The 8915-nt window shown below is 45.4% G+C and overlaps 1 pseudogene; it reads left to right on the top strand.

Annotated features, from left to right (window-relative positions):
* LOC120843333 lies at positions 1-458 on the top strand (annotated as a pseudogene).
* The last annotated feature ends 8457 nt before the right edge of the window (positions 459-8915 follow it).

Raw genomic sequence — 8915 nt, 5'->3', positions numbered from 1 at the left:
CCAGACCGTACGCTGTCTTTCTCCGGTGACACCTGCTCAGGGGGCAAGCATATCAAAGAAAGAATTGCAGTAATGGTTGGTGCCAACGCAGTCGGTGACGAGAAGTTACCACATTCTTATTATCATCGGGAAGTCCGAAAACCCTAGATGTTTAAAGGGCACCAAGAAGATTTCCGTTGGTACAAAACAGTTGCCATTGTTCATCATAAGCAAGTCCCAGGACCCGATATGTATTAAGGATGTCGACAAACTTCCTGTCTGGTATTCGTGCAACAAGAAGGCTTAGATCGCAGAGGCCTTGTTTGTGTTTTACCTACACTGCCTAGACCACAAGTTTGAGCAACAAAGGCGACAAGTTCTATTTTCCGTTGACAACTGCGGAGCACAAGGCAAAGTGAACACAACTTTAAGCTATTCGGTTTGAATTTTTGCTGCCGCACACAACAAATACAATACAGCCAATGGACCAGTGGGTCATCAGAAACCTGAAAATGCTCTACCAATCCCGTCTGCTAGCCGCCCTCTTCTTCGCGTTGACAACGGTAAGATGTACCTTGTGGACGTTCTTTCAGCGGCCAACGTGCTAACAGATGCCTAGAGGGCAATGTAGCCTACAACAATCACCAATTGTTTCAAGCATGTGGGCTTTAGTGCTACCAACGACTCCATGAATGGTGGTACCGTCCTAAACCACTGCACCGCCGAGGACATTGCTGTCGGCGAGTCTCTGGTCGCTGACCTATGCAATGGGATGGACATTCCATCAAAAACTACAATCGATGATTTCGCCAGAGTTGACAGCGGTCTTGAACTCTGCGTGGAGAGCACACTGACGATGACATTGTGCAGGAAGTGTACTCGCGTAACCTTCTGAAAGTGAGTCGGACTCAGATGACAACCATGTCGACCGCCCACAGCCATCGACAATGAACATTGTGAAAGCTGTGGCATTGCTGTTAGATGTGTATGCAAGAGCACGACGCTTGCGCAAGTGCAAGCGGACACAATCGGATGCAGGTGCACCATGAAGCAAGCCACCCTAGGAGACTTTTTTGAGCCAGTGTGAGTGTAATAAAGTTCACTTTTGTAACCTGCCTATTTTTCGGACTGTTCTATTATTCATACTTTTTTTCATCCCCATGAGGTCTGAAAAATCGGTCAGTGACTAAATGACACCCTCTCAAAAAACTTTGATACACTAAAGACGCAACCTTCCGGTTCTTTCCCAACTAGGGCCAAGAATCTGCGTTCCAAGCTGAACCTCCTGAAGCTAAAAAATGTAATTGGTAGTCCTTCAGAATAGTACCTTAGTTTTTTTTTTGTTTTTTCACTGCTAAAACACACACCTTAAAAATATTGTTTCTGAGAAGGGCTGTTGGCAGAGACCTCTTGGCACTTTTTTGAAATAGCACCTTTCTAACGTTTAACTTCCTCAACTTTTTGGGGTTTCCAACTCCCCTGAAGTGATCTCCCGCATGGAGCGCAAACTGTGCTCGAGTTCAAAATTTTACGTCGTTGAATATATTTATTTTTGTTCTTTTCACTGTTGGTGCAGCTGAAAAACTGCCACTACTTTATTTGGAACTGGCTTCAGAAGTAATGGCAATAGTGGCACTGTGTGCACGAAGCTGATAGTAAACAATTTGGTGGGGGCAAGCGGTTTCGTCGGGCAATATTTTGTTGAGAACATCTCACTTACATACAAATAGCGAGACGTCTCGCGGCCTCCGATGTGCTTGTTCTCGGTACTCCTTTATACATCGTTAGATGTCAGCAGGTAACAGAACAACTCGAGAATACCTAGGTACTTCCACTCCTGAACACACTTTAAAGGCGTCACCCCGACACGAGGTAAACTGTGCTGGTATTTTCTTCCTCGTTATGTTGATGTATATAGTTTTGTTTTTGTTTATTTTTATCTGTCATTCGTCACACCAGTTTGTCAGTTTCTCCAAATGCTCATTTAATTACTTCCGATAATTTTATTCAAACGCACAGAGAGTAATGCGTTTTGATATGTTTTAGTTCATACCATTGTACTTCTAACTGTTACTTCTGTAGAAACATGGTACTTGAAGGGCGAAAACTTTAACGCCGATGTATCTTTCTTGATAAAGCTTTTGACACTGAATGCCTATCTCCTCGTTCCCAATGTGAAGCAGAATCTGCTTGGAATTACCGACGTGGCCCGTGTAACACAGAGAAATCTCTCTCGAATAAAATTGTAAACATATCTTGCACTCCTCGTCTCCGACTTGTGCTTTAGCAGTGAAAGGTGAGTGAAGGGAAAAAGGGTTTCGAGCTAACCGGGGACCTAGGCCAACCCAATTTCATGGCACACAAAATATAGAATGCTTTATCGGTGACATAGGCAGTCCGTGTCGGACACGACACATGCAATCATGCGCGTATCATGCTTAGTAACAAGATGTCTCGCATCGGAAGAAAATGGCATCCATCACCCACGAGCGCCTGTCGATTTCCAAGTGCTTCAAAGCAAAACTGAAATCAGCATTGTATTGTGCTTTCTATACTAACTTGCAACAATTTTTGTTTTCAGTACCTCGTTCATTGAACTTATAGCGGATTCGAGTGGTTGTTTCTCTCCTCAATTCAACAGAGTGTCCCCTCCTCACCGCCAGAGCTACTCAGGCTCCTTTTCAGCCGATCTCAACTGTTGAGCCTGGAGCACTCTAACATTAGGGAGTTTCAGAATAATGTACGCAATCTTAGCACATGTGAGTGACAAACTTAGCACTTGCATTTGTGCACGCTGCACAGAAGAGCTTTAGAATAGTTTCTTCACTTATGGAAAGCAACAACAAACATTTTGAAACTGTCCACACGGTGCCGTACAAGCGTTCGCCAGCATTTGTCGTATCACACTTGGAGTGAAGCGTTGGTGCCGGCAAGCTCCATGAGCCAAAACAAGTGTGTGGCACCACACAATACAATAAAGTGTGCTTGCACAACTAAGACGACAACTCATTCTACTATTTGGTGACGGCAAAACAAATTTCTCTACAACGGCCCCCAGACATCCAACGAAACAAGAATCGAAGACGCCGAGAACAGCCGTGAACGCCGAGAACAGCCGTGAACGCCCAGAAAAGCCGTTCCCTGACAATTCCCGGTTTTCCCCGGACACTAGACACTCTGCAGAAATACTTCTGGCTGATAGAGTTGTCGCATAATAGCTTTTTCAGTCACTCCAGAAAAAGGGACGGAAGAGGTCACAGTCATGCGAGAGACCTCACCGACGGAGCACTGTATAAAAACACGGACTGCAAACAGCTGCTTGTCCGATATCACATTTACATTTGATACTGATGGAGCAAGAGTTTTTAACTCAAGCAAGTCATTCTTCTAGCGACTCTAGTGTTTAATGGATGAACTGCCAGTATGCACACATTGGAGCAACATGCTTCTTGGGGGACTGTGGTTCAATGCAGGCCACCCTGACGTGGTGCTGTTCTTTAACCAGTTTGTCCAAGAGATTGTCCACATCAGTACCATTACTTGGGAAAGTGGCGGTCAGCTGGTGAAGCCAATAGTCCTGAGCGTCTCCTGTTGTGTCGATGTACCAGCAAGGGCTGCCATACTCAACATGAAACAATACAACGGCTACTATGGCTGCACTTGGTGTCTTCAAAAAGGCATATATCTGAATGGTAAGAGGCTGTTGAGAGGCACGTAGATTCACCTAACTTTGTTGTCTTGTCCCAGTTCTTTTACATTGTCAACCAAGCTTATCACTCTTGACTACTTTCATTTGTCTACAGAAACTGAATAATTCATTAATTGAAAAGCTTAGATCAGTAAATAACTGGTACATCAATCATTTTCTAAGTATCTACCAGACTTCACATGAATTTAAGGCTAAGAAGTTTCTCCTTTTTATACTTTTTCAGGTTCCATAAAACACAGTACAGGAGGACAGGGTGGTGGCACCAGAGAAGACGATGTGCCCCTCAAGAGACATAGCAGTGGCCCTTCAGCAAGGAGAACCATCACATGGAGTGTATGGAACCAGTCCACTCATCAATGCTTTAGGACTAAACTTAGTCTGGGGTGTGAACCCCGATTATCTCCATTGTGTCCTGGAGGGGGTCACTAAGCCGATGTGTGACAGCTGGTACACTTCCATACAGCTGGAATGCTATATTGGTGCCCCCCAAACTTTGCAAGGATTGAAAAGCGGCTCTTGGGGCCTACACCACCACAGTGGATTACTCCACTGCCGAGATTTCTGATGAACAGGTCCTTCTGGAAGGCAAGTAAGTGGAAGTGGTGGCTACTCCACTATGCCCTCTCATGCTTAGGAAGGCATACTTAGAAAGAAGTACCTGGACAACTCTCTCCTCGTCAGCAGCGTCTACCTCCTTCTGAAGGATGCTGTGGAGCAAGTGATGTTGCCCAGGCTTCAGATCAACTTGTGGACTTTTTGGTCAAATACTTAGCTGCTGCACGGCACGGGTGCCATGACTTTCAATGTACACCAGCTTTTGCACCTTGCTAAGAATGTTAAGCAGCTAGGACCCCTCTGGTCACATTTGACGTTCATCTCACAGTCAGGGGGTGGGACGCTTCTGAAACTTGTCAGCGATGCTAATGGTGTGCCCCTTCAAATCCTAGAATGTGCTGTTATGTGGCTGCAACTGAAAAGAACTGTCATCAAGACAGACTCCTCTGCTCAGACTCTAACTCTGCAATAGCATTGGAGCTGCAGTACATACAACACTATGTAGCTTGAAAAGGATAGTACAGAGATTTCTGATGCACCTCTTTGTACGTCCGGAACTGAATGCAGAGCACAGCGAGCAGGAGCACCTCTTCCAAAAACTGGTGGGTTTGGCCGGCGAGCTTGGCTATAAGTTTCAAGCATCTCGCAAAGGAGACAGGCCTGTAGTCACTCCTGCTCACAAGCGGCCCACAACTCCAGCATCAGCACAAAGCTCGGCAACTGTGGCACGAGGCACAGCTGCCAAAGTGTTTGTGCTACTCGGCGGCAGTGCTGACTTTGGCACCGCCTGTAAGTACAATACTTCATCGAGACCTGCCTTACGAGTTGCTGTTAACAAGCCAATTATTTTGCCTGACGCAGCAGTACAGTTCATGATAAAAAAGACACAAAAAGGGGGGGGGGGGGCAAAAAGGTAATTTTGCTAGTGCTTGTAAAGGGGTATCCGGACGAAGAAGAAATCCACAATATGCCTCCGGGTAGTGCACACCATGCGAGACATACGTCATCCCTTTTTGATGCCTCGCGGTGCCGTCCTCCTTTGTGGTTTAGGCACGAAGGGTTTGTTCTGTCAGCATAAAAGCTCGCAGGTGGGCGAGAGAATAGTTCACATTTCGCTGCTTTTACCGATACTCTTTTTCTTTATCTGGCCACCGGGGCCTCAGCGTCATTTTCATGCTTTTTGGAATCGTCTGCACCATTACTGTTGTAGTAGAGTGGTGGTAGTAGTCCCACTAGAAATGGCAAAGTTCGGTGACGACGGCACTCATTTTTTTTATTTCTCTCGTTGAGGGGTTCCCTGCACTGTGAGACATAAGCAGCGAACTCTATTTGAAAACAAACTTCAAGGCGTCAATTTAGCAGTCGCACTCTCCACGAATTTAGCGGTCACACTCTTGACAACAGCGCTCAAAGATGAATAGAGGCAGACAATGAACATGAGGCATCCTGTGAGCTCGAAGACACATCTCCAGCTGACACTGCGCTCTTGGTATCTGGCGGGTACTAATTTATTGAAAACAGTCACCATATTTCTTAGTGCTGCTGTGATTGTGCTGAAAAACACCAACAACTCATTAAGTCAAAAAAAAAAACAGGGAACAAGAGCCTTTTAAAGCCGGCATGAGTTGCTTGCCCAAAATAACAGTTGTCCGTAGGGTATCAAAGCGTTGATCTGTCCGCAAAAAACTGAAGATGTATCCATGTCATTTTGGATGCAATCTTTTTTTTTTTTTTCGCTGTAACATTTTTTTTTGCTTTATTTTTTACTCAGGCCATCATTCCGAGTTTGAATGTTCATTGCTGAGTGGCAGGCGTTTGTGCAATATCTATAGGTTAGAGGTCATATCCTCTCACCCATTTGCCTTCCTCGTATAAAGATAAATGTAGTTGTTTTAGAGTTTGTTTAGCATGCATAAGTCAGAATGCGAATTTTTTTATTTGTTGTTTCTCAAAGGAATTTCACCACTCACTGAGCCGACAGTTTCGGGTCAGCCAGAGCTCTGTGAATGACATAATTCACAGCACGTGTACTGTGATCTACGACAATCTAAGGGACGAAGAACTGGTGGCGGCCAAGTCGACGGACGCCTGGCTGGGGGTGGCTCAGCATTTTAGCGACCGGTGCCAGTACCAAACTGTGTGGGCGGCATCGACGGAAAGCATGTTGCCATTATAAAACCTGCATGCAAAGTCTAAAACTTTTTCCTATAACTACCAAAAAAAAAACATAGTATTTTCGCACTTCTCGATGCTAGTTGCAAGTTCCTGTATACCAATGTTGGGACGCCTGGCTCTAAGGGAGACGCTGCCATCTGGTAAACCACCCCTCTTCAAAAGGCCGTCAGAAACAAGAGTTCTGGGCTACCAGACCTAGTAGACATGAACACTTCAACTGGGCTTCAGCTTTCACCTGTGATCATGGGGGACAAGCGTTCCCTCTATCACTTAACTTCATGAAGCCCTTCCGCGATAACAGTTTAACACAGGAAACAAAAGATCTTCAATTATTGGAGAGTTTTATTACAAATATTTTAACCACACCCTGTTAAGTAAAGGTTGCCTGAACCCTGTTAAGTAAAGGCAGCTCCAAGAGGGACTGTAGTTCCACATCATTCTTTCTTTTTTGGAAGATGCGGCTCCAAGAGGGATTTTGAGATGAAGGGTGCATTGATGATGTACCTCGAGGGCGACCTCGCCGCAGGACGTCCGAGTAAGAGGACCTCTTTATTGTCGCCGCAATTTGCGATCATCCTTTTATGGCGATCAGAGCTAAAAAGTTGCTTAAATATCAGAGCCTAGAGGTTCACAATTAGCCAGCACCTGTGCGAAGGCGGGATTCTGTCTTGAGAGGCTGCAGAGAAGCATCGTCTTTATGAACAATGCCACCTTGCCTGAATGGCATTTGCTGAAGTCCACAAGTCTTGGGGACCAGAGCAATCAAGCGAGGTGGTATTCACGGATGAGGCTAGCTTTTGCAGCTGCTTTTTATCAGCATCAATGGGTGCGGAAACCGAACTACTGCAGGTAGTTTTCCCATATTCAAACAAATTTACCTTTAGTATCAAATAAGTGCACTTATATCTCTCAAATTATCAACTTTCAGGTATGATCCACACTACGTCCAACAAGTGGCTGCCAATGGACGGTCCACAGTCAGTGTTTGGGGTGCCATGACAAGCCAGGGACTGGGGACGCTACATAGGCTGCATGCACCTTTAAATGCAACTCAATACGTTGATGTTCTGGATCACCGTCATGCTGCACCTCATTCTCGACGGGCCGTTCACAGGTTGTTGCTTTGTGCTGCAGCACGATTGAAGTCTGATCCACCAGGCAACCATTGTGAAAGCGTTTCTTGAGGAGCCGTGCATGAACGTCATGCAATGGCCACAAGAAGGAGCAGATCTCAATCTGATTAAGAACATATAGGGCCTAATGAAGAAACAGCTCTCAAGAAAGACCCTTGCGGACGCATCAGTAGACATCCTGTTGCTAGCTACTGCTCAGGCATGGAGGCAACTACGACAGCAGAAAGAGCTTGCGCCGGCTCTATATGCATCACTTCCGCGTCGATTGCAAAGCATTGTCGTTAATAACAAGCAAGTACTGACTTACAATAAATATTGTGTTGGGTATTAATTTGAATTATGCATAATTGCATACAAGGGCAAGCGACCTGTCAATCAATATTTTTGTTCGCAATGCCGCGAGGAACAGGCACAAATAAAAATGTATGGCAAATTGCCATGGAATTGTTTTGCAGTCGCGAAACGTTTTGCATCTTCCTTTAGCAATAGCGTCTGAAGTAAATCCGCCATGAGTGCAGCTAAACTAAGCTGGTCCGATGATGCACACGAGCAGAGTCACCTATTCTTCGCAAAATGTGCCTTGTTCTTCGTCACCCTGCGTGCGCCTGGCTCGCTTGAACTATCTACCGAGAAGCAACGCAAGCACGATCGTGGCTCCACCCCGTTCACGTGACCACCATCAACCAATCAGCATTGAGAGTCAATGTCCCTCGGTTTATCTCGGCTTCACTATTTTGCAGAAACCTGTCGTAAGAATGTTTAACGTTAAAAAAAAATTAACACTGAGTAAGTAAATGTAAACCTGCAAAGCTCGGTCAAGGACACGGCTTGTTTCACTGTCTTTCCTTCCCTCTCTCGTTCAAAGGTCACTGCTCTTCGCCTTTTCAAGTATCATCTTCCTCCATCATTCATATTACGCTGAGAAGATGCGGATGATAGGAGCAGTTTCTTTCCGTTGATGGGCTCCCCCATCTGCTTTACATAGACGAGTCCTGACGTCAGCACTAATACGAAGGAACACCACCAGGATAGCACTCCTAAAAAAAATGCTTGCACACTTGGAGCTATTTAGTTTCTGCATGACTGTGCAATGCATTGTTTGTGAAAGCATTGAGACTAGCTGAATTTTGTCCGAGGCCTGCCAAGCACATCTGTAAATTTGCCATCTATGCGTAGTGCCTTGTGGCTTTATGTCAATGGCCTCACTTTTATAGAGCCAATTTGACATAATCTGGACCACCAACAGCTGCAGATGGCCCTCAGTAATGTCGCTATCTGGTCCAGCCAAAATAAACCTCCCCTGAACACACACAAGCCCACTGCAATACACGTAACTTCTTCAAGGCAACTTTATCTCGCATCCC

Source organism: Ixodes scapularis, unplaced genomic scaffold (assembly GCF_016920785.2).
Source record: "Ixodes scapularis isolate PalLabHiFi unplaced genomic scaffold, ASM1692078v2 PGA_scaffold4__175_contigs__length_147842914, whole genome shotgun sequence".
NCBI lineage: Eukaryota > Metazoa > Arthropoda > Arachnida > Ixodida > Ixodidae > Ixodes > Ixodes scapularis.
This window is presented reverse-complemented; position numbering and strand designations above follow the sequence as displayed.